Source organism: Cyanistes caeruleus, chromosome 1, assembly GCF_971803275.1.
Source record: "Cyanistes caeruleus chromosome 1, bCyaCae1.hap1.1, whole genome shotgun sequence".
Lineage (NCBI taxonomy): Eukaryota > Metazoa > Chordata > Aves > Passeriformes > Paridae > Cyanistes > Cyanistes caeruleus.
This window is the reverse complement of record NC_141701.1, coordinates 87,811,320-87,837,177: the sequence shown is the minus strand read 5'-3', so window position 1 is coordinate 87,837,177 and position 25,858 is coordinate 87,811,320. Positions and strand designations below refer to the sequence as shown.

Genomic DNA, 25,858 nt, shown 5'->3' with positions numbered 1-25,858 from the left:
ATCAGCAGTAAACTAAAGAATGTCTCTATAAGGTGGTCTGAAAGGAGTCTAGGCTGTAGGTGTATAGACAGTAACTCTATGAGCTAAGCTACTTAATACAACGCAAGTTCTGTACAAACTTGCATCCTACTTTCCATGAGGGGTCTTAAACCCATAAAGTAACAGAATAACAGGACTGCATGAATTCTTTGCACCTGGTCATAAAGCTGAGGAAGGCCTGTCTTTTCTAATATTTTTAAAAACATTTTCTACATTTCAGAGAATGATTTAAGGGTTCTGAAGCAAATGAACAGTTTTGTAAATACGTTATTACAAGACTACAATGCAATAAGCAACACACTTTGCAACATTAACTCCGTATTACTTTGGAAAGAAACTTCATTTGGAGTCCAGCTTGACTTGCAAAGAACTCAGGGTGGTAATTAATAACAATCAGCCACTGAAATAACTTTGTATAAATAATGTGCTGAACTATGTCCCAAAAGGGCTAAAACAAACACATGGACTTCAGCATGAACCCAGCCAAATGAAAAAAAAAATTAAAAAAATATTGCAAGTGACTTAATTTTGTACTTTTTATGCTTAGCTGTTCCCTCAGTGTATTACACATCATATCTCAAAGGCCAGAGTTTTTGTCACTAACATAATCATAAATGTAATTTTCATAAGACAAGTCATATAAACAATGATCTGAGGGCAGCTAGGGGACAGCTATCATCCACAGCATGTAGTTCTAGTGTAAAGACAGATACAATTAAGTGATAAGGAAGCATTACTATTACAGTGAGAATAACTTCCAAATACTGCATTTATTTATAGTTAAAAATAGACATTTTCACAGCTCAGAGAGGCATCCCAGTCAAATATCCTGCTATTTCCCAGTTCACATCTCTCTGCATAGGCAGAACAGTAGGGCAGCAGGATATAGGGGCAGAAATTAGCTGTTAGACCGTAGGATCATAGGTCACTTCAGGTCACTTCAGGTCAGTGGAGACCAAATCCAACCTCCTGCTCAAAGCTGGGTCAACTTCATTCATTCTTTTGTGACAGCATATACATAAACTAGTTCAGCTAAAATAACAAATATATCTAAAATTATATATATATATATATATATATATATAAATAAATTATGTGTATATATATATACATATACACATGTATACTAATTATAGGTATTAAAATGCTTTACAAGTTTATTCTGGCTTCTTAAGGAAATTAATGATATTACACTCTTTAGAGTTACTGTCAGGTATTGGCCTATTCTATCCCTGTTAGCAGAAGGTTTAGAGGTATGAAAGCTTAAGGAGACAGAGAGGAACAGTTGTATTATGAAAAGCCCAATTCTAGAAAAAGCTTCAAACAAAAATTTTACCTTAGTAGAACCAGCATTAACCAAATATCAGACTTGAAAACATTGAAAAGCATATTGCTTCCTTTTAGATACCCCATCTCTTCCTTAGATGCAGATGGAAAACATAATTACAGGCTCAGAAAGGGTGAGCACTCAACACTTCCAATCTAGTTAGAAGCCCAAATTAATGTAAACCCCATAAGAAAATGAATTTTCTGCCTTCTGCAGGATAGGTAGACAATCTGAGGTGGTTACAATGAGGCCATCTATTTGAGAGGCCATATTGAGGAGCATGTCAAGCCTTCAGATTTTCTTTCTTTCTGCATAACAACTTACAAGTGAATCCAGCACTTCTGGACCTTCTTAGAGGTTAAAGAAAGTTGCTTATCTTAAGGCTTTATTTTATCATCCTGATCTTCTCCCTGTGAGAACTAGAAAATAATCCCAAAGACTTCAGCTGTAAAGAGACCAAGTCCTGAAAAGCAGCATTGAAATAATTTCATGGGCAAGAGATTGACCATTTTTGCAGATATTTCTTCCATGTTTCTATACTGGTTTGAAGAGTCCAACCCAGTCAGGTCACAATCTGGACTGCTGTGTTCACCTGTTCAGCCTTTCTCCTAAGACATAATTTTGAAACCCAGTAAGTGCCAATTCTGCATACAGCCCTGTAAAAAAATTCTTAATTGTTTAGTTAAGCTTAAAATTATATTTGGCAGACTGTTAGGCCAGAAAGCTGGTTGAGGTCACCCAGTATTTAAAGCTAACTTAACACTGGCAGCTGCTTTATTACATTAACTATACATCTCAAATTTGACTGCTAAGCATTCACTTACCACAAGAGATGTACAAGGTGAGCATCTTTCTTAGTCATGTGTCAGCAACCTTTTAGAGAAAAACAAGAGGAGAGGAAATAGGAGAACCTTCAAAGGCTCTTACTGTGCTAGGAATTATCCTCTGACTTCAAACATCAGAGGTAAGAACAGTCTTAATACTGAATACCATAATGCCACAATGAGATACACTGCAGGTCTAGAATTACTTAATTCAATGTGTGTATGAAGTGAGGTGATGATGATTTTGAACAAAAGTTTCTTATTTGTAAGAATTCATTGCTAGGTGTGTTTTGTTAGGCACCAAGAAATTCTCTAAGAAATTACATTTCCTAATTAGAGGACACCTGCAGAGTCAGAACATTTATCAGTTTCACTTATTTCATCACTGTGTTTTGCACAGGGAAAGAAAAACAACAAAAAGAAGACTTTCTTTTCTCTTGCTCTCCTACTGTCATGGCACAAATGGTAGCTACTACATTCTGATTAGAAAAAGGAGAACATTAGAAAAAGAAGTCTGGTCAAATATGGTCAAGTAGCTAATTTTCAAATATGATTCATTTGTCTGATTTAATATTCTAAAATTTTCAACTGACTGATTCTGGATGAACAATCAGTAATTTTTTAATAAACCTGTTTTCAATAAAGGAACAATTAAGGAGAGGGAGCAGAGGGGAATTGAGGAAATTTGCAGTTCAGCTGATCTGCTAAATTTTGAAACAAAGAAAAGAAGTACAGTCCAAGGTGCAATAACCTTTAGATACAAGCGAGCCAGAGCAGTATTTTCCACCTGAACTATAAAACTACATACTGAAAAGTAACTTCAGTGCCAATTTACATGCCATGAAATCATTCCACATTTAATGAAATCACATGGGGTGTAAGTCAGGCCAGAAATTGGTTTTAATTTTGAACTGACAAAAAATTTAGCTGTAAAAAACCACATTTGCTTTTAAATATGTCATGTACTGTGCATTTATTCAAATAGCATAATTATTACAATCATAACCTGGGCTCTGTTTCATCTCGGTCTTTTTTTATGGAATTATTTCATCTGTTGTTACCAAACCTAAATGTCCCAATGATTTCATTTTCAACAACAGGAAGTGATTCAACATTCAACATTCATTCCTTGTCTAGAGAGTGTCCTTAGAAAAGACAAGATACAAAGTTATTAAACAGCATCTAGATATCAGCAAGCCTTGAGAGCCCACAGTGTGCTCCCAAGAGAACAGTCAACAGAGGGATTCAGATATTCAGGTGACTTCAGAATAAAACCTTTATCTGAACATTGCCTTTAACATTAATCTTTGAATTTAAAGAAAAGTGAAGAGGAATCCCATTACTCAACAGTCTGCAGTCACACAGACTGGAGGTATGGATGGGTAAGTAAAGTGACACATGAAAGCAATCCACCACATCTCTCCTGTAAAACTTTTCCCAAGTAATTCCAGCACCAGAAGATGATGAGGAGACAAGCATATGTGTAATGCATCATATTGTGTAGGAATTGTTTGTTCAGTGCTAGTCTAGCAGACACACTCCCAAAGCTTTCCATGCTTTCTTATCATTTGCCATGTTAATATGTTGTATGCTGATTTGCTGTCATGATGATGAGGCACCTCCTTATGCAACAGATTCCATGAGTAAAGCTGGCTGTGCCAATGTGGGTGAGGTCTTCCTCAAAACAACATGACTGGTAACACCAATTCATCTGCCAGGCCCATGTCTCTTTTGACCATCTCTCTTTCCTTTTTTAAACATCTCTCCCTGTTCATTGACAGTACAGAACCTCTCTCCACTGAGAAAACTGCAGGCAATAGTGGAGTCACCAGCTGGGAAGTCAGGTGGGAGCCCTACCTGCCAGCTCCTGACTTCAGCCAAAAGTCCAGAATATTTCAGACAGTTGTGCAAAATTACTAGCTAGAAAATGGATCACTCAGGAGCATATCCCCAGAGCCTATAACACAACAGAATAGACTCCACTAGTGTGAGCCATGGCACTTGACATCTATTGGCTCTGTCACTGAATATGACAGGAAGAACTCTGCTTCCTTACCTTTTAGGCAGAGAAGTGTTTCTTCCACTCTTGGCAGACAGGGTAGGAACAGCCATATATACTGTCATGTAACAAGATCATATCTTTGTTTCCTATAGTGCAAATAATGTCCCCACTACAGAACCATCTTTCTTCTCTCACCTCTCCCTCCCATCCGGTAGTCCAGCCTGAATCCTCATGTTTTTTCTGAGAAATTTGCCAATCTAAAATCAACTCTGAAAAGCTCTTCCACTAAGAAGCAGCTTGACTCACAGTATCCCTTTTTCACTCAACTGCAGCTATTTTTAGCTGTAAAAAACTGTCAGGAAAGGAGGGGGCTTGCCACTGGAAAATAATACAGGTATGTCCAGCTCCTTAGTGGCAGAGACTTTGCCACAAGACAGCCACTGCAGCATCCAGTAGAGCACAATTCCTGTATCAAACCCAGATCGCACTTGCAGGCAGTGCTAGTTTAAAAGGTTTGTGACCTGCTCTCTGCCTGAATGCAGTACGTACTCCATTTATTGCAGAGCAGCTTCAAAATCTACCAACTACTGTGACAGTGTCAAGGTGTTTATTCAGAAAAGCTTCTGTTTGCTCAGGAAAGCCTTTGGCTATCTCCTGCCCAGCTGGGGATCTCTGTTCCTGGGGACAATCTGAAAACACATACAGAGTGCCACAGGGGGATCAGTGACAGGCTGGTCTTTCACAGAGTTTACCTGTCTGTAGTTGCCTGTAATTGAGGATGATTCAGTTTGTCCTTAGACCTGGCCTTTCTCCTTTCCACCCACTCTACCTTGCAGAAGTAGAAACTGGTAACTGTTGGGAAGAGTTTACCTCCTGGAAAATGTGGCTTGTTACCAATTACAGAATGTGCATTGAGACTTTCATTTCACAAGCCATTACACAAACCAACCCTGTAGACTTTGAACAGCCCTAGTGACAAGTCACTCCTTCCCAGTCCATCTGTGATATACTAAATAAGACCCATGTGTCCCCCTGAAAACTCAGCTTTTTGAGCTTGCTGACACAGTTTCTAAAGACTTTCCCAGGACAGTAACTGTAAACATAGAGATATGTATATATCCTTTCTGATACACGTCTTGTGATGGACATCTCTCACAGCCAGTGTGGTTGGGAAGGTGTTATCCTGACTGTCCAATCCCTGGCCGTGGTCAGAAACCTATAAATTCTGAGAGAAGAAATAAAGTTTTCTCTTCCTTTCACCACACCTCACGCTGTGTTTGTGTGACCTATTTCGTGTCCAGCAGCAACACCCATGCCTGCTAGAATCACATCAAGGGAACACACTGGCCACTGAATATTCATTGGGAGCCATAGAGTAACCCACAGAAGTGGGGAATGCCTCACAGAGTCCATGTCCATAGCAATTTCTACCAAGACTGAACTGGAGTACACATGATGGCAGCTGTGTAAATCTTGGATAAATGGTTTATTCTGCTGCCATGGGAAGAGTGCTCGGCAAAACAATTAAAGCATAACAAGACAGCTTTGGGAAATGGGCAATATGAAATGTTTGTTCCACTTCCTCATTTACCTTATTGCATGCATACAAACTGCAATATGAAATTGTCATTTTGACAGGGAAAATAATGTTGAAAATATCATGAGAAGACAAGGATCTGATTATTTTAATATCATGTGTAGTATTCGAAAACTTCTGTTTATGTACCTCAGATTTTTTTCTGAATTATTTATGTAACTACTTCATAAAATGGCCTTGATTACCTATAATATCCATATAGAAAGTGGAAACTTCTGGAAAGACAAGAAATATGGCACTAACAGGAGCACAAGGAAATAAAATTAAACCCATTGCATGAAACTTTGTAAATCAAGAAAACTTTCTGATGAGCAGAAAGACATCTATCAGTAGCTTTGATGCTGACTTGCATCAGTTGACAAGCAGTTCATCAAATGGCTTAGATACACATAAAATCACAGAATTACAGACTGGCTGAGGTTGGAAGGGACCTCTGGAGGTCACATAGTCCAAGCCACCTGCTCAAGTAGGGCCATCTGGAGCTGGTTCCTCAGGACCACATCCAAATTTCTTTTGAATACCTCCAAGCACAGAGTCTCTCTGGGCAACCTGTGCCAGAGCTTGGTCCCCCTCACAGCAAAACAATGAGCAATGGGATCAGCTGGAGAGGCAGGATCAGCTGGAGATGCAGGCTCAGGACTTGACTGTACCCTGAAATACAAATGTACATGTGCATGTGTGTGCTTGCATTCCACATGCATGTGTGCAGCCCTGCTACTGCAGCTTCTGGCTGGAGCCCAGGGACACCATCTGGGGTACAGTGAGTGCTTGCAGGTACTTTCTTCTGAAATGTTTGTTTTTCTTTCTCACTGGTTTCAAACATGCTCAGCATATCAGTGAAACAAGAGGTAAACATGGTGTAGTCTCAGATTACATCTGTTCCCCAGGCGATCTCCAAAGCAAACACTGGTCTCCCAATGAAAAATACAGCTATTACCCATTATTGGACATATCCAGCCACTGCCTGACCACCAAGTTGCACAGTTAATGAATCTGCCCATTTCTAATAAAAATAAACCAGACAAAGGAAGTGGCCAGCTTAAACTGAACTTGAAGAGAAGAAAAGAAGAGATTTAATAAAAAAAACCACTCAAGGTTGACATTTCCTTTTTATTTGAAACATGACTTTCTCAGGAATGACACGATCACATAGATACTATTAGTAAAGCCACACATTGGCGCCAGATTTTAAGATCTTTACCCATATGACTTAATTTTGGAAGCAGTAAATACCAAAAAGGAAATTCCTCTGGCCCTGTTATTTCACAGTTCAAGTTTCAAATTAAAGTATTTCAAAACAGAGCATAAAAATGTATCAGTCAAAATTAACCAAGCCACTTCTTATAACACTAGCAGAACGAGTATTTAAAGATTGTATCTGTATTCCCTGGTCCCCTTCCTGTCTATTCAAGTTATTTAGGAATCAAGTCAGTTTGTATAAAGCATTGATCAAGAAAAGCTCCAGCAGAAACAATCTAGAAACCACAGTTTTCCTAAGCCAAATTTTACAGGCTACATCCTAGATTTTTTTCTTTCCAGAGAGTCAATCAGTTCACATGCAGAAGATTCCTTCCAGGTTGTAATATTTTTTATTAATCCAGAATCAACCTTTCTACTGAATACAAATTCTGGTATTTTAAACTTCAAATAATTTAGTTAAAACACACTTCAAATCTACACACATTATTTCTAAGCAAAAGTTTGAATTTCTTGTTAGAATTTTCTAAATCTCTCAGGGAGACTGACCTTTCTTTTCCTGTAAATTTTGGTTAGGAAATTTTTTTTTTTTTTAAAGAAAAAAAACTTCCAACTAGAAAAAAATAATTACCAGAAAGAGATTTCCCTGTCTTGCAATTGACATGGAGAAACTACAACTGCATTATGCTTTCATTGTTGTTATTTTTTCTGCAAAGGAAATTCACACATACTTTCACTTTGAATGGTTTTGATTGACTTAAGTAAAACAAATTGGGACCCAGAGAAAAGAAAACCAGAGACTGTAATTTCACTTTTCATTCCAAAGATTGTGATTTGTGCTCTTCAACAATGACCTAATAAATAAATTTACCAAATTTATTTATCCACAAATAAATTTACCAAACGCAGACAAAACTGTGAACTGATTGTTGAAGAAACTGGAAGGTTCTGTGCTAACTGAAGATCCCAGGCTTCATATTGTGACAACCCACTGAAAGTTTTTGAAAATAAACCAGTAGTGGTTTTTTCTCCAGTTTCTGGAAGTATTTCAGGATTATGAAACATCATCACACATTAATTCTTTAATAGAAATTAAGAATTTGAGCTGAAACAAAATCTCCTAGACAGAAGGCAGTGGATATTGGCTGTGTTATCAGTTATCAGTGTGACAATTCTTTCTTCCTCAGCTGACCCAATTGCTCTCTTGGCAAGTGGACAGCCCCAAACCCATGACTGGAATGCTGGCAGTCAAAAGTGGCTTTCATTGCTTAAAGAGAACTGCTCTCACAGCTTCAGAAATGTTCCATGTCAGCTAACAACAATACTGGAAAACCAGAAAAGGGATGTGATTTGGTCTGACCTTTAAGAATGTCTTTTCTTCCATCACTGGATGGTCTGATCAGCCTTCAGGAATTCAAGCCAGAGTTACTGCTATGGCCTTGAGCCTCCATTAATTTCTGAATGTGTGGGTGAACAAACACTCCCCTAACACGAGCACACTGCACATCCAGCTGCTGAGTCATTTGATTCTCTGCCCTACAAAAGGACCTGATTTTGCTACCCAAAGTTTCTCATAGACAGAGAGAGTAGGGTCAGTGTGTAGGTAATGCAATTATTTATTTATCTAGCTTAAAAATATCATTTGTGTTATCATATATGTCTAAAGGCAATGTGTTTCTCTTCTCCCTCTCTTTGTAGACCTTCTGTGAATTCTATTTCACATTTTCAGAACCACTAACTTTAAAAATATAAACCAGACATATACTGTCATGGTTTCTTTTGTTTCAGGGGAATCTCCATGAGGAGGTTGAGCTAAAGACTGCGTTTATAGAGAGTCAGCAGCAGCAAAGTATATTGTAGTTTCATATCATTCTAATCTAACTCATCTACATCTTGTTATCTCCTTCAGCAAATTAGCATATAAAACATATAAATGATTGGCAAAAATTAACTGTACATTTCTACTTTAACTGAACAATTTACATGGGATTAGGGGGGAGCAGGGGAAAGATTAGTTTTTCAAGATATAAACAAGCATTATTTTGCAATCTTTGGCCTGTAACTGAAAGATAATAGTTTTAATTTGCATTCAAATAAAGTAAATCTCTCAGTGTAAAAGACTTTTTATAGTTCCCATAAAACAGAAACAGATTAAAGTGTAGACAGTGTAAGGAGGACAGGAGGATAAATCAACCAGACAAACAAGATGATCAAAAAAAAAGGAAAAATAATCCTTTCTAAATGTTCACTTAGTCAGCTTCACAAATCCTGTGGACTGGACAAAAGTGTGTGTGATCTCCCCAGATTTCTGTCGTTAAAATTTTGGCTTTAGCTCAAAAGGCAAGAACCTTTACTTAGGGATACTAAGCCTGGAAATTCTCTGACTTTCTCTTGTTAATTCCAAATCCTTTTATTTGGAGTCCCTGCCAATCCACCTGGAAGGACCAAGTACCATCAGCTCCTTAGGCCAAGTGTTTTTGCAAATATGCCAGTATTGTACCTTTACTGTGGCAACATGAAACATTTCTGGTTCTGAAAGTGAATGTGCCCACAGTTTCCTCTGAAGTCAGTCATGATTATCAATGTCCTCAAACCCTAGCAGATTTTCCTCCAAGTGAGTCACTGAAACAAGGTGTGTGTCACTCTCAAAGTTATAATTGCTTTTTATTTGATTATAATTTAATGTAATGCCTGTAAGCAGCTCTGAGAACAGATAACAAGAACAGGACACCCATCTTCAGCCTGGAAAACAAAGCATGCAAGATAAATGAGCATGTGTTTCATAACATATTATGTATGAGCCAGACCCCTGATTTTTGTCCAGTTGTGGTGTGCCACACCTCCACACAAATGGTCAAGCTGTTTTTCCCTCACAGCCTGGGATTTAAGGTATCCACATGGGAGATGTGCTTTCAGACCTCCTTTGGGAATAGGAAATTAAAGAGCCTTTGCAACCTGGATGAGTACATTAATCACAAGCCTAATTTGCAAAAGGTTCTTTTCACCTGCTGGCAATGATTTATGAAAGTTAACCCAGCTCAGCCCTTTAAAAGAAACTCTTTTGGGCCCCTGCCCTCAGGAAAGAGTGCCACTCCATGGGTCCTGTGGAGACAACACTGACAGCTCTGCTCTGAGAAATGGTAGGAGCTAAAGCCACTTCTTCATTGAGAATTTTGTCCTGGTTGGCTGCAGTTCTCCCTCCTTTTGCAATTATTCTGCCCTTTGCAGGAACTGCACAGAGAAAACAATTAACCTGAGGCTTTGGATTTCCACTTGGAGCTGGTGCTGCCCAAAAGCTGAACAATGGGCCAAGAACTGAATGGGCTCAGCATTGGGTTAAGTGCAAATAATCCATGGTTTTCAGGTTGCAAAATAAGGCAAGTGAAAGTATAAAAGCGGCAGCTAATTTGAGTATTCTACCTAGCTTTAAATTACGTTATGGTGCCACAAGTCTTGAGACCAGGGACCAGTTCCATGAAGTTCCCATCTACTTGTGAGCATAAATGCATATACCTAATTAGGAAAGTATTTACAATAATGCAGTTATTGATTAAGCTTCATGTCCATGCATTCATAGGTTGTTCATACATTCATTTTGTTGTGAGGGCTCTAATTTCACTACACTGTGGAAAGTATGGAATTGATCTGCCCTGACAGATCCAGGAACTTGTCAGAAACGGCACATCTATGACTGAGTCTTCCACCACCACAAATATGCTTGAGTACAATTGTTTTGAGTGAAATCATGTAAGGATATGGCTCAATGTATTTCCTCTGGCTTCCTATCTTAGCTGAAAAGTTTTGGGTTTTAATATACCCAATGAAAGAGAAGCCTAATCAAAAACTTTTGAGAGATCCAAAACACTTTTCTCCCCAAAGGCACATTTTCCCATCTCTCATTGTAATCAAGGGCTGAACTTGGCTTCAAACGGCAATGTCATCACCTGTGACAACAAAGATTGAGGAAAGGTTGTGCCCTCTAAACCACATATTTTTAACACAAAGAACAAAAAAAGTAACAGTTGGGGTTTTTGTAACAGAAGATCAAGTTTTATACAGTTAAAAACCCTTCTGAATCAAGCATTAGAAAGCATCATGTATAGTTCCTAAAAACTGATCTTGCAACTGTGTGCCTTTTGATTAAAAAGCAAAGGCACAGAATTTGAAAACAACATTCTGTCCTCTCACTACCTGACTTATTTTTGTTTTAGAAAAGAATATTTAGGAACAGCTCTAACAATACCTAACAATATGTAACATTATTTCATTTGGACATGAAAAATTATGAAAGTGCATTTTTTTAGGGATCTCTCTCTCTGCCTATATGTATATATACACACACATTTAAGGATTCTTTGAGAAACTATTACTTTAAAGCAATGAGAATAAAACCCAAATTCTTCCAATTTCTAAAAGAGTTCCCATCTGAGGACTTTGTATTCAGCTAGCTAGACAAACTTTTTTTTGTGTCATGACTTTACAACTAACATCTTTACTGGCTATAAACAGAGTTTTCAATTTTGAAAATGGAAAGGAAATGACAACCAAACTGACTGAACTTTCATAGTAGCTAATCCACTTTCATATGCTTGGTGCTAAGGTTAATGTTATTACTTGTATCTTTAAAGTTAAATGTTCTGATGATCAAGACTACATAGCACATCTTGGTTCTCCATAAGAAACTGTGTCTAAGTTTCTTACAGTAAAAATAAAGGCCTTTTCTTTGTACAAATAAAATTTGAGATTATGCAAAAAATAAGGGCAAGGTTAGTACTTTAAAGCAAAGAACAGATGATGGTGCAGGAGGAGAAAAAGTGCAACAGACTTGGAAAAGGGGAACAAGCAAGGGTCTTTTTAAGGAGGTAAAAACACTCTAAACGTCCCACCCAGTCATGACAACATGTGCATACAAATAAAAAAAACAAAATGGAAACAAAATAAATAGGTGTCCAGCTTCTTATTGAGCTATGTCTAAAACTATTCTGAAATTCAGAACAAGATGAACACTGGGTTTCCCTCATCATCCTACTGATAAGGCATTTCACTACAACATAAGGCACAACAGTAGATGGTAGCATGCAATTCACTGCAATAACAGGCATAAATGCATCTTGTTTGGAGGAAAAAAATGCCTTTCTTTATATAAGTCAAAAATCTAACCCTGTAAGTGTGCCTCTACACTTTATTAAAAAAGAATGAAATACAATAAAAAAATTCAATTTACTTTAAAAATAATGTTAGAGCAATGCAAAACTGAGTATTACTTATGCTTCTAGACACAAGGAAATAAAGTTTTAAGACCCCATCTGTCATTGCACCTGAGTGCCCTTTGCAGTATGTATGCACAAGTGCAGAGGGCTGAATTCAGCACTAACGTAAGTGGGGGCACTTGCAATGGAACTGTTTACCCAATGCCAGTGTGAACGTAGCCCACAGTGTTCCAAAGGAAATATTTTACAAAACACAGCAGAATCTGCTGATATGAGTCCCTTGAAAATCATTTAATGACTGGAAATCTTTGAGGGAACAGAACAGATGAAGTTCCTCAGTGGCTTTTTACAATAGCCACTCCACTAATGAACATCTGGAGTTCTTGCTGCTCTCTCAGTTTTATTCAATCTAATCTGTACTGCATTAGACCTTTCTGTGTTCATGATAAACTGGCAGCAAAGACTGCCTTAAATAGAAAGAGAGGATGAAGACAATTTTTCCATTTACAATATATTTCCCTTTGGAGTCCGAGGTACATTATTGGTTTGCTCCAAAAGCAGAACATAAACTGCCTCCTATTTGTGAAACATTATTATTATTATAGCTTCTACCTGGAGATGTTTCTTGAACAAAAGCCTCAAGTCTATTCCTTCTCACAAATCAAACTAAGATGCCACACACAAGCACAGGTCCACTATAAGCTACACTGGAAAAATTAATTCACACAAATTACTTGTTTTGAGGTGTGTGGTTCTTACTGATTTTTCCATCAGCTTCTCCTAAAAGCAGCACTGTTTCAGTGCAACCCTTCTGCAAGGACTGAGGTGTAAGCCAGCAGTCACTTGACTCTGTACACTTGGCTCTGCTGGGAGAAGGTGGTGCTCATAGTCCACACTCCAAGCTGCCCACAGTGTCTGAAACACAGAGTTTTTTCACTGGTACAGTTTCATGGAAGTCAAACAGGAAACAGTTCCTTGTTCTGTCAAAGCTCCACCTTTGAACATTTCCATTCCATTTATTTACTAATGCCATCTTGTAAACATGGCCTGATTCCTAGGCAATCCCTGCAAAATTCTGCAGGAACATCTTGAAATTTTTTTTCCAAAAATGTGTTTCACTTCCCTGCTGCCAGCCTCCAATGTCCATCACGAAGAGCAGAGTCCTTCTCCTCCATTTCTTTATTAACAACTCACCCACAACAATCTGGTAACACTCATTCCTCTCTGAATCACTGTTTATGCTTTTCCCTTTCAGCAACTATTCTATAAATAAAAAATCCATTCAAATGCTCATTAATAAGGAAATACAAGGCTTGTAAACCTAGTGATACTCTGCTGAAGATTATATTTGCAAGAAAGTTACTGAAAATTTCTATGTGCTACATTCAGCCAAGCCTGTTAAAGTTCTCTCATTGTTTTCCTCTGCTTTTAGCACATTGGTATTCCTTCCAAAACTGTACTCTTAAATTACTTCCCTCCTCATTCAATTGTTCAAGCATTTCCCTTTTGTTTTCAGCCTTCCCTTCATGAGTTTTTCCACAGATTTTAAAACCTGTTCTTTGAAGCTTATTCTCCACCACCACTATACCTGTTTGTTGCAGTCTGACCCATCACATTCCTCTGACATTCCAGGTGCAGCTCCCAGACTGATGTAAGCTCCACAGATTGTCACAGACCTGTGCTCCTTTCCCAGCCCCAAGAGCTCCCAGGCCTTGATGTTTAATTATAGATTTCTCCACAGCTTTCAGTAATCAGCATTTTTTTGAGTTTCAACAAGTGCCTAAGACAAGTCTCCTTACAAACTTCTCAAACTTACTTTGTTTTTTCCCTATTTTTTTTTTTATTATTTGGCAGTTTAGAAACGTTATGAGTCTGAGTATTCTGAAGCACAGAGGCAGAAAAACTTTCTCTGCATGGGGTAATGCTGTGCTGGGCTCCAGCTCAGAGCCTTAGCTCTGACAGTAAGAAAAAGAGCACATTAGTAGTGTATCTCTCTGCTCCTGCTTTTCTTTTTGGCAAGAACTGCTTTTCTGAGCCAGCAGGTGTTTAATGCTATTAAATTTATGGGTAGTGAAAGCTGTTGAATTTTAAAACATCTGGGTAACATAAATTATCAGAACTTTTTTTTTTTTTTTTTCAGTATAAGGCTGAAAAATGGTTTTGAGATCTGCAGAGAAGCATTAGCAGCATTGAAAAAACTGTGTTTATTTTTGAATAGTTGACCATTTGACTCTGGCTTCCCAGAAGGCTCCTCATACTTGTAGTTACAGTGCCCATAGATTGTGAGCTTGGAAACAGCAGGTAAATCTCATCAGTATTCAATCTTTGGTGTGTTCCACATGAACCACATAATATGCCAAAAAGTGTCAAAAGCCACGGCTGCTCCTCACATTGTGGACAATCTCCCGGATCTCCTTCTGCAGGTTTGATCCACACTCTTCTTTCTTACATAGGTCTGGCTGCTCTTAGCCATTACATATCACGAAATGCATAAGAGCAGGAGGGGGCAGAAAAGAGGAAGGAAGGTCTTAATTTGGAAAAGTTCACTGCTGCTATGGTGTGAAAGAGCTAGTGAACAAAGTGAGCAGGTAATAAGAAATGCAAAATGACTTGAAGTGTTTAATTTACTTTGCAGCCAGCCCTCTTGACCTGAGTGGAAGCAGTGTGAGTTTCTGAGGCACTGAGGACCCAACAGGACTGAGGATGGATAATAGCCATTGGATGATGATCTGCAGGATGGTTTCTGTCTTGGAGAGTCCAACCCTAATTTTGATAGCTGAAGGCTTCATTCATCACAGACTTGCAGGCTGCCTAAGACAAGATGCTGTTTTCCCAGAGTCTGGAATCACTGAGCATGGGAGGTACTCCGGTTGTGAACAGAGAGGCGATTTGACCATTTCTATTGGAGCAGACCCAATTATTGCTGGCTGAGCTGCTCCCACAAGGCCAAGCAAGTGGAGGAGACATATAGTGCAGGAGACAAATTTGCATCTATGTGGGCAAGACATGCCAAAAAAGCAGCACAAGAGATGAAACATGAGGTCCAATGCCCACTAGAAACATAATTCTGACAGCATTTGTTTTCTTCTCTGTGATACTCTTCTGTCACCTATTTTTTCTCTCACCCGTATTTTCACTATTGTTTTTCCCCCCTCCATCAAGGTTTCTTAGAGCTCAGAACTGATCAGCTCTATGAGGAATTTCAAGCCCATAAATTTAATAAACAGAAGAAATACTGCAGTAGATTTTTGACAGTCAGAATAATCAATGCATGAGGAATAGAAGCCAAAGAAATAAAATGCCTCCCATAACATTTATTTTCTCTAACAGCAGTTATTTTAAGCTTTGTCACACCAATGTGGCTTGTATAAACTACGAAAATACCTATCCAACATGGGTGTTTGGTGTGTGGTCTACGTTTGGAGTAACACAGAAGATAAGACATAACTACCCTATAGCACAACATAATGTGCATTAGGTAAACATTTCCATTAAAAGTACATAGTGCATGCACAACTAAATATTTTCTCTGATATGATTGCCTGATGAAACAGTGACCTGTTTCCAAGCACTCCTGATTCAGGGGAGGGTCAGATACAAATGAAAATGCACTGTCTGGCCTCCAGCTTTATAGTAAGTAAATAGTGTCTGTTTAAGAAAAAAAAAATATATTTGGGGTAATATTAGCAGCTCTGAACAATAAGTGAGCTGAAATGTTAAGATGAGTAAGCTGAAATGTTAGCCTCTTGCAGCTCTGATTTCTTTTCCCCACAACAGAGAAAAAAAAAATACTATAATAGAATAATAATAATAAAAAAAAATAAGCCTGGAAATTTCCAGGTTATCTTGGATTGAATGCTGTTTAACCAGCCTGAGTATTTCCCTTCCACAGTTCTGCAGATCTCAGCCAAACACTTTCCCCATATGACCATGCTTTTTCTTCAGTGAAGCAGCCTATTCTGCCTGCCCTGCTGCAGCTGTGGAACATCTGGGTGGGAAGATTCTCTGCCCCGAGGACTCCCCACAGCACAGTGTGGTTATGGATTCAAATGGTGCACAGGGAGTAGGATTTGGCTCTCTACAGTTCCTGTTGTGAAACTTTGACCTACTCTGATTAATGTTTGTTTTTATATGACTACCAAGTTGTTGGAAGCTCTTTTCCTCCTACCCTCACCTTCTCTGGATGCTATGCATACAGACACACACACACACATATATATATATATATGTGGGCATTATTTGACACGTGATTTCAAACCATTAAAACATTTGCTTTATAATAAAAAAATATCCTTTTTTCCAAAAACCTGTGGAAATTCTGAAGATTCCGTTTCATTCACTATCAAAATCCCCAATTATGAAAATTTTTACTTTTCCAATTTAAACTGACTTTTTAACCAAAAGGAAAACAAACACAGGCAGTTACTGTTGGCACACGTTCTTAACTTTTTTCAGTATTTTTTTACCAGCCATTCCCTTAAGCTACATTTCAAAACCACAGCTTATTTTTTCTCCTGTATAAAGGAAAAGGTTCTTTATGTCATTTTCATGTCTACACGAGGAAATCTATCATCATTTTTATTAAGCAACTACTTCATTCATCCCCAGATCTATGTCTATTGTTAAATATAGTGTAATATAGAATAAAACCCTATAACAGAAAGTGGTTACCTCATCTAAAAATCAGGTTTCTTTGTTAACTAGTGATTTTCCATTACTCTTGGTGCCTGAATAATATCTTAAGAGCTTAAGGCAAAGAAAGCACTTAAAGACAGCATTCTACTTATTAAATACCAAACACTCCCAAAATATTCAGAGAACAAACTAGAACAATATTAGGCTGCACACTATAAACTTGCATTATTTTTAAATTGTTTCCCCTCCACATTTCACAGATTATTCCTAGTACTAAAATTTGGTGGATGTTCACCATATAAAAGGGTGCTTAGTGAGGAATGAGGTTCTAGCAACACATTATTTAAGATGTGGGACTCTGTCAAGGTGTCTTACTCTTCAAGTGCCCTGTTCAGGACACTTCAAAAAGGTGAGAGAAAGATCCACTTCAGCCTTCCAAAGACACCAGCAGAAAGCAAGCAACCCAGAAGAGTGGCTGTAAACATTAATTTGTTCTCAAGGACTGTTTTAGTACAGCAAGATTTAGCAGTTGGGCTCAGGGGTTAATCCTAAATCAGCTCTTTAATCAGAGGACAGTACAGCTGGGAAACTGAGGCACAGATGCACAGGACACTAGAATAGAAACAATTCAACATCATCACACAGACAATTAAAGAGCAGGGAATTTAGGAATCTAATAACCCATATTGGAATTTAGCCAAGATGCTGAAACAGATGCACAAAGCTGTTGCAAGGATGCTTTGTGTATTCTTTATCATTTTAATATCTTATGTTATACCATATGGTCCCACATTTCAATCATTGAGATATAAGCCACAAAAGAGGTAAAAGAAACTGTTGACAAAACATTTATAGGGATTAAATTCCCTAAGGATCTTTTGGGTCTGGGATTTTACAGGCATTCCATTTTCAAAATGTTTCTAGACTTAAATAATCCTGGGGAAATATCCCTTTCTCCAGGGCACAGTTGGAAACACAAGACATAGACTGTGCCCAGTAATAGAGCAAAGTCCACAGACCAAAGGAAAATAGGAAAGAAAGACAATCAAAGTCACTTGAGGAGGCCTGTGGCAAGAAAAAGAACTATTCAGAGCAGGGGACATTAGGCCAGGAAAGAACATGACCAGGAGAGCTACCACACAGCTGTTTCCTCCTCTGCCCCCTCTCCCAGTGCTTTGTCCTTTAGCTGACTCTGGCTCTGTCTGCTTAGTAGGCTTCCTGCTCTTTGTAGACTTAAACAAATTCTTTATTATTTGCTTATACGCTTTTGGCTGTTTGCTTTGCAAAATGCCTTTTAATATCCCCACATTTCTATCTCATATTTACCTGCCATTAATTATAATCCTCTTCATAAGATGAGATCTTCCCTTCTGGTACAGAGACATATTCAGATTTTCCAGAATTCTGCCTTTACCTATACCTTTTATTTTGCAATCCTACTCTTTGGGTTGCTCTTTTTTTTTTTTTTTCCTTTTTTTCCCCCCCCCTCCTAAGGGTAGTCATTTATTACTCATTTTATGGGATGTTTAAGTAGCCCCCATGCTGAGCTGCAACACTTTAATTTCCTCACTTTTCACCTTAACATCTTTTTTACTAGCTTCCTCATTTTTAAGCCTCCAATTTAGTGCACAATTTAGCATCGGTATACTGGTTCTCAGTACAATTCATCCTCTGAGGACACTTCCATTATACTAATACTTAAGCACTTCTGCATTAATGTCACTTTTGTGTGACTGCATTGCAAGGCAGAGATACAGAGCCCTGCTCTGTGTCAGCCATGGGGCTCATGGGGGTACAGCAGCACACACTGAACACTAAATTTGCCCTGATTTTAAAGGAGTCAATGGGAGCCCTGCCCCGAAACCAACATGTCCAGATAAGCAGTTTTACACACAGTGGGTTTTGTGTGCAGAAAACTTGGCCATGAGCAGGTGCTGTAAGGGTGGTGGTGGTGGTGTTGAAGTTGAGCTGTTTTGCTTGAGGGTTTTTTTCAGTTCCACCGTTACTCATCTGTGTTCTGATCATTTCGCCTTTGCACGGGAATAAATGCACAAGAGCTCTTAAGAAAACAAAACCTGATACCATTTTTTAAGCTCCAAGGTAAGATAAGACGAATGGCGAAATTGGGAAAGGCTTTGCAACCACCTCTCTAATGAAGAATACAGTCACTTCAAGAGACTGTGGGAAAGAAAAGAACATCACACAAGAATTCAGGGATATTGGTGTCTTTTACTGAGGGTTGACCACACGGTGAATGTGAGCAAAACATCCCTTGACAGAAAACAATATTTGGTGTCTTCCAGAGAAAATGTTGATTTCCTCAAAACCTGAATTTGTGATGGTTATTTTCAAAAACTTTTTAGTCATTTGTACCTATGTGCTCTCTTTAGGGGCAAGGCTTTTCTTTGTGGGATTTTATGCAGTGCCTCTTATGAGATGACATTAATCTTTGTTCAAATGCCTGGACCTTATTCTAGTTCCATGTTTATAGTAACCCCCTGTTTTGATTATATGGCTGCATCTCTTACTTTTGCTTTCAAATGTGGAGGATAAGTCACCTGAGCACAAAATATAAACAAAGAAAATGATGTTTGTTCTTCAGACCATGGTGTCACCCAGTAAAGCTGGTTACTTTACTTTCGGAAGCCAAGACCAGTGGAAAGTTCAGATATGCATTTATCACAACAATGGAAAACACAAATTGGCTTCATTTCTTTTTCCTTTGTATGAAGTCATTACCAAACATATTGGCTTGGAACCCTAGGGATTTGGAAGCAGTCAGATTTAGAACAGGAATAAAAATACTAGGATTTTTTAGCAATAAAAGACTGAACTTGATATTACAAAGGAAAGGAAAAAAAAAGTGAGAAAGCCAAAAGCAGTGATAGAAATGAGACTGATGACTTTGTAATTGGAAATAATACAGTAAGGAAATTAACAGACTTGGGAAATGTTTTAGACTCACAGAGAACATTAAAAGTTGATTATTTCACGTATGAAAAGGGAAAGACCGAGGCTGTAAGGACTATAAATTCACATTTCCTTTAGTAGGAAAAGGGTTAAAATACAAGTGAGAATGCAGGAGAAGGAAAACAGGGAAAATTACTACTTTTATCTAGCCTTTTCTTAATTCCACTACTGAACAGCTCTGAAACATCTTATAAAGCTCATTGTGTGGAGAAACCATATTTTCACTTCTGTTTGTGTCTGAGATGCCATTAACTGTGAGTTGGCCACTGTATCCAAAGGCTTTGGCGCAAGCCTCAGTGGCAGAGAAGGCATGTGGGACGGGGCAATGCAGAGCAGTGGGAATGGCAGTCTCCCCACCCTCCTTGCCACCAGTATCAGCTGCCCCAGCTCGCTGCCAGCACAGAAAGGAGAGCCTTCAGCCTGGCTCTGCCATCCATCCCTGACTGCCCCTTGCTTCTTGAGCAGTTGCTGCTTTTCCTTCTGCATGTTGATGAGTGGTTTGGCTTCTGTAAGAGGCAAAAGGTAATATTCCAGAAGAGTTGTGCTGCAATATCCTTCCCTGCTCAAAATATTCAACAGGAAGCCAGAAATGTTAAGCCATTCCTATCCAATAATCTCCTTAAAAAGACATCCTGGATCCAGTTGCTTTATGATGCTTCTGGTAATGCACATCAATAGATAGAGATAGAGTTATGTTCCAAACCCTATCCAAAATGGTCCATAATCAATTTTTTTACCTCATAGGAGATTCAAAATTCAATTGTCTGGAAGCCTAGGCAAGAGAAAGCTATGTTTAAACATCATCCCCTGCATGCCTGCAGAGTATAATACTTTTTAAAAGCTCATTTGACATATAGAAAAACATTTCACTATCCATAAACACAGTAGCTCTGTGTATAAAAGAGTGGGTAAATTAAACTAGCTGAATGAAAAAAAAGAGCTGAACTATGGGAGCAAAAATCAGCTGAGTTAAAATGAGCAAAAGTTGAAGCTCTTTGTATCAAATATAAAGAGTGAGACAGGAGAAATATTCTTCTGAAATATTAATTTTCTGAAAACACACTTGAAGTATATATAAAAATCCCAGTTTTTTACTTTTATCAGGTCACAACTTAGTCCCTGGATAGGCACATTTTGACCCAATAGCTCTCATTCTGGGATCAAGGCTTAAATGACCTATTTGGATCTTAGATAGAGCAGCTGCTCTGGGGAGACACAGACTCTCTGCAGCATCTGTCTTCCTTAATGGAAAGCAACTTCCTATTTGTTTACCTGCAAAAGGATGCAAGTGCCATTAAAAGAGTTTCCAGGACAGTTTCAGTGTCACGTCCTGAGACAGAAAATTTTCTTTGATGTTTTACATTGGCTTCAATCAGGAATTTTCAACCTACTTTAATTTTCCTGTATTCCTTGCACCAAACAATAACAGTAGGAAACCTGAAACATCCCCAGTGTTACTAGAGTTGTGAAAAAAGGAGATACCCAGCTTACTGAATTATTTCCAAATACTACTGTAGTTCTCTATGAATCCCTAGTATAAAGGGGAAAAAAGTGAAACCTAATCATTAAAAGAAAACCTGTTTGGATTGTTTGAAGTGTGAAGGTCTTGTGTTTTGTAGTTAGAAATTACACTTCTTTACATGTTTATTATCTGATGCAAGTTTTTTTTTTTTTCTTTCCCTCTTGCTTTTAATTTGATGTGCCAGTCAAAGTTAACATTAGGAAAAACAGCAAATATAAACCTTGTAATTTATATGCATTCATGTTGTATAATAATAGCTCTCATCTTGGCAAAAGTTAGCAGATTGTTCTGGGATCTCAGGAGGAAATAGCATTCATTTTAGGTTTTAATGGAGCTTTAGGGTTATAGTAACTCAAATTAAACTAAATCATCATGAATTATTTCTGAATCCCCTGTTATGTGCTCTCTTTTCTTCCCTTTGTTGGTTTGTGAACATGTGAGTTTCACACACTTGCGACTAAAACTTGTGCACTAAATAATATACAGCCCCTCAGTTTGAACTGGGACAGCAACACTACAGACCATTCCTGAAATGAGAGGAGCCCTGTCCCAGCAAAAATGGCACATGCAAACTAATGCCTGTTATTGTCCAGGATAATAATGATGTTATGGACACATAGAACTATGTCACCACAGCTACAAGTGTAAATCCTCACCCACAGGTACTTCCACCAGAACACTGCGAGTGTACTGGCATTATGTCTCATAAGGAGATGAGAAACTAGAATCAAGCATTGTCAGCATCAGGTAATTACTGCTATTTGGCCAAATGTAATGTAAAATTCCAGAAGTATTTTAGAATATATTCTCTGTAGTTGAAAGAGCAAGACATTCAGATCTGTGATTAGAAAATTTCACATTATGTTTCTCTGTTTATCTAAAACCTGCTTCAGTCTGTAATGGGAATGCACAGATAGTCAAGCCAACTGGTGTGACAGTGCAAAAGTGCATACAACAGTATGAGAAGTTAGTTTTAGCATAAATTTCTGTGACATGAACCATTACCACCAAACATAAGTCTTATTTTCATGTTTTTCTCAGGAGGTTGGCATTCTTTCTAAGGTATCTTCCTGAATGATTTGCCTGTACTTGCCCCTGTACTCCTACAGCTGGGAGATATCCAGATTTACAGTACTTTTCAATGAGATTTGTCAGCTACTCTAATGAGACAGTAGATTAACTCTACAGCATTATAAAGAACCACAGAGCCTGATGATATGCCAGATGGCTTTGGGAACTACTTTTGATCCAGACAATTCATAATTTCTGTATCTTTTTGATACATTTGGTCCAGAACAAAATTTCATTGGACTTGAACCACTGAAATTCCTCTTTTCTTCTACAGCCCAATCAGTCAGAAAGATTAAATAAATGTTTTTTGGACTGTACTTGTTTAGAAATCATAGGAGGTTCAAAAGTTCTTCAGATTTTGAAACTTTGCTGTGTGCAGTGATGTGCAGTCAGTGCCACTTCCATTTTAAATGTTAAATAGATCACAGGTACTTACAGGTTCAAGTTTTGCCACTTGTGGTTTGCTGGCATTTTTTATTCTTGGTTAGAAGCCATCTAGCATGAATAAGAAAAAGGATAAATAACTTCTAGGCTATCTACACTTGACATGTTATTTTTTTGCTATACATAATTAGCTATGGAAAAACAATCAAAGAACAAAATACATGTAACCAGCAAGTTATTTATAGCTGTGGCTTTTCATCCACTTGGCATTAACTATGTGATGAACCAGGTAGAGATAAGAACTGTTGGCTTCCTACCAGAAATAAGATTTTCTGCACTCCACATATCTTCTCACACAGAACATAGTCTCACCAAAAGCAGCATAGCTTCAGATGGAAGGAAAACCCAGGCACTTTGGAAAACCACCAGGGAAGCAAATGCCTCCATACCATGCCCACCATTGGTAGTTCACAGACTACAATAAAAAATGTAGTTTTGACATCCTTTGGATTAATTTACTGATGTGAATTAATAATAATTATTATTAACGATTAATTATTAATTAATTATTAATTAATAATAATGCAACTTGACAAAAGGTGCTACTGCAGTGGCAGTGACATTCTTAACTCTCTATTTTCCTTATCTTAACCCTTCTACATAGCTATATCTTCTGCTGTCTAACAAAAGTAGGATTGACCTTGCAGGACATTGTATCTGATGCCATTTACCAGGAAAGAAAGAATGACACTATTCTGCAGGTGCAGGTGCACTGCATGAATTAACAATCATTGGCATCTAACAGAGACAAGGATACTAAACAAAAAAAAACAAAAAAAAACCAAAAAAAAAAACCAAAAAAAAAAAAAAAACCCAACATTTTGGCTCACCTTTATGATCCTGAAAGAAACTAGACCAATGTGATCCTAGACCTAAGAAGGGAAAATTAAAATGAGCTTTGGAAATAAAAAAAGGTATATTCTGAATTTCTTCAGTTTTACTGACAAACCCTGGAGGTTAATAGCTGTAGCTGTAAGATGCTGCATAAAAGGAATGTGCAAATCTGAGGGACATCTTGAAATAAGGAGGCATATGTAATGGAAACTGGTGTACCATCAGTTTTTGATATACCAGCACCCACTCATTACAGCTATTACATACACAGCCATTCTTCTCTCTTCCTTCCTTTACACTATTTCATTTCTCCTTTAAGTAATAATTCGTAATTCTTCCTTGTGCTTCAGTGTTGCAACAATGGCTCTCTTTTTCTCTCTGTTCTTTCTCCTTTTTCCTCACACACTGACAAAGGCTTCTTCTGGGTCTCTTTCCCTACATATTTTCTAATTCCACCCATTTTCCTTTCTACAAAGTTTAATCCTTTCACAAAAGATTTAATTACCTAATCCAAGCATGTGAAAGGATGTTCCCACAAGTCAAGGTAGTAAAATGCAAGAGCTGGCCCCATCATGTTTATTTTACATGCAGAGGGGAGAAAGGGAACATGTACAATGAGAAAAATACAAAAAGGAAAAAAATTAAAACAAACACTTGCAGTTATTTCAGCCCCAGTGGAAAACACACATTTATTGGGAAGAATTCTCAGCAGTAATGCTGGAAATCTAACATTTTCTAGTTCAATTACAACATCGGATCCTAGATATTGGTAAGAGGCTTGTTTCTCAGAACTTTGATACTGAATCAATACTGTGCTAACTTGTGATGCATTAAAACAGGGCAGGAGGTGTCCAAATGTTATTAATAGTTTCATAGCCTTCCCATCTATTCTGCCAGACATACTTAGTTATTGTCAAAATTACTGTTTTATTGAAATAAAACCAAGCACGTTATGGACTTACATGAAGTTGCACTTTGAAAGACAGCCTAACGAATTCCAGGGAGCCTGACTGCACACTCAGTGTTTTTTCCTTCTCTCTGCACCACAATCACAGAAATTCAAAGGCTTCACTTTACCTATGGCCTGTTTTTGAACAACAGGAATGATGGTGACCCCAAACACACCACCACCACGTTTTGAGCCTGGTGCAGGTTCAGTGACACTTAAGAACCAAGTGCTTGGCCAAGTCCCCAGATATGACAGGCAAGTACTTCCATATGGGATTAATCTTTTCCCACTTCCCAGGTCCACAGTGGAAGTCCATACATTCCATCTGTTGGAGTAGAAAGACTCCCTTTCTACTCAATGCAGAAAAGTAAATACTTGCAGAGTGCTTACAGTTCACCTGCTGTGCCTTAAAAGAGGGAAAACAGGAGTAAGAATTGCCTGTTTTTATCACAGACCTCCAAAGCCAAGCAGTTGGAGATACGGGCACTATTGATTCCTGCATTTGGACAAACAACTCCCAGCCATGGTGTATAAAACTGAGTAATATGGATGGTCTCTTCAGGCTTGTGTCCTGGAGCTATTCCATTCCCCTTCATCCTTCGAGTAGCCCCATATGATGACTTTCATATTTTTGGGTTTTTTTCATCAGTGTCTTAACTGCAACTTCATTGGACTGAATTTCCAGTCTGCTCTTACATTTAGACAGCTCACATAACTAATTAATTTCCCTCCCCACATCTTCTGATTGATGATTTCTAGTTTCACAGAAGGACCCTATTGTTATAAGTCTCTTGATGGTTAGGTAATTCAGGAAATCCCATCTCACATTTCTCCCTTTAAAAACTTGACCTATGTTTCCCTGTCTATTCACACAGCCATAGACTCTGTTAGGAGCCTCCAACACTATAAATTAGAGTTTACTGGGATGACTGAGAACTTTTCAGTTTATTTTTATGAAATGGATTATTCTCAGCTGGGACCTAGGTGTTGACCTCATTGATTTTTTTTTTTTCCCAAATAGGCCACTAATGCAGCACTGGAATGCATCATATTTGACTTGACACAATCAAAGCTGCCAAACTTGCCTAGAACCACTTTTGTGTGTAGTTCTATTAGGCTGAAACTCCCTGATGCATGTGACAAAGTTTCTTTCCCTGCTGGTGAAACAAAAGGAGGAAAACTTCAGAATATTTGGCCAATCATAGGATTAGAGGAAGGAATTTTATAATCTAAAATA

At 38.1% G+C, this 25,858-nt stretch overlaps 1 long non-coding RNA gene across 1 annotated transcript in view; it reads right to left on the bottom strand.

Moving 5' to 3' along the window:
* Positions 1 to 9,633: 9,633 nt before the first annotated feature.
* LOC111923812 (uncharacterized) overlaps positions 9,634 to 25,858 on the bottom strand; it is a 79,666-nt gene continuing 63,441 nt past the window's right edge. Inside the window, exons 7-9 of the long non-coding RNA XR_015290327.1 lie at positions 23,669 to 23,710; positions 22,831 to 22,889; positions 9,634 to 9,728 (exon numbers count right to left, since the gene is read on the bottom strand). This is a non-coding gene — a long non-coding RNA (uncharacterized LOC111923812). The remainder of the gene's footprint in view (positions 9,729 to 22,830; positions 22,890 to 23,668; positions 23,711 to 25,858) is intronic.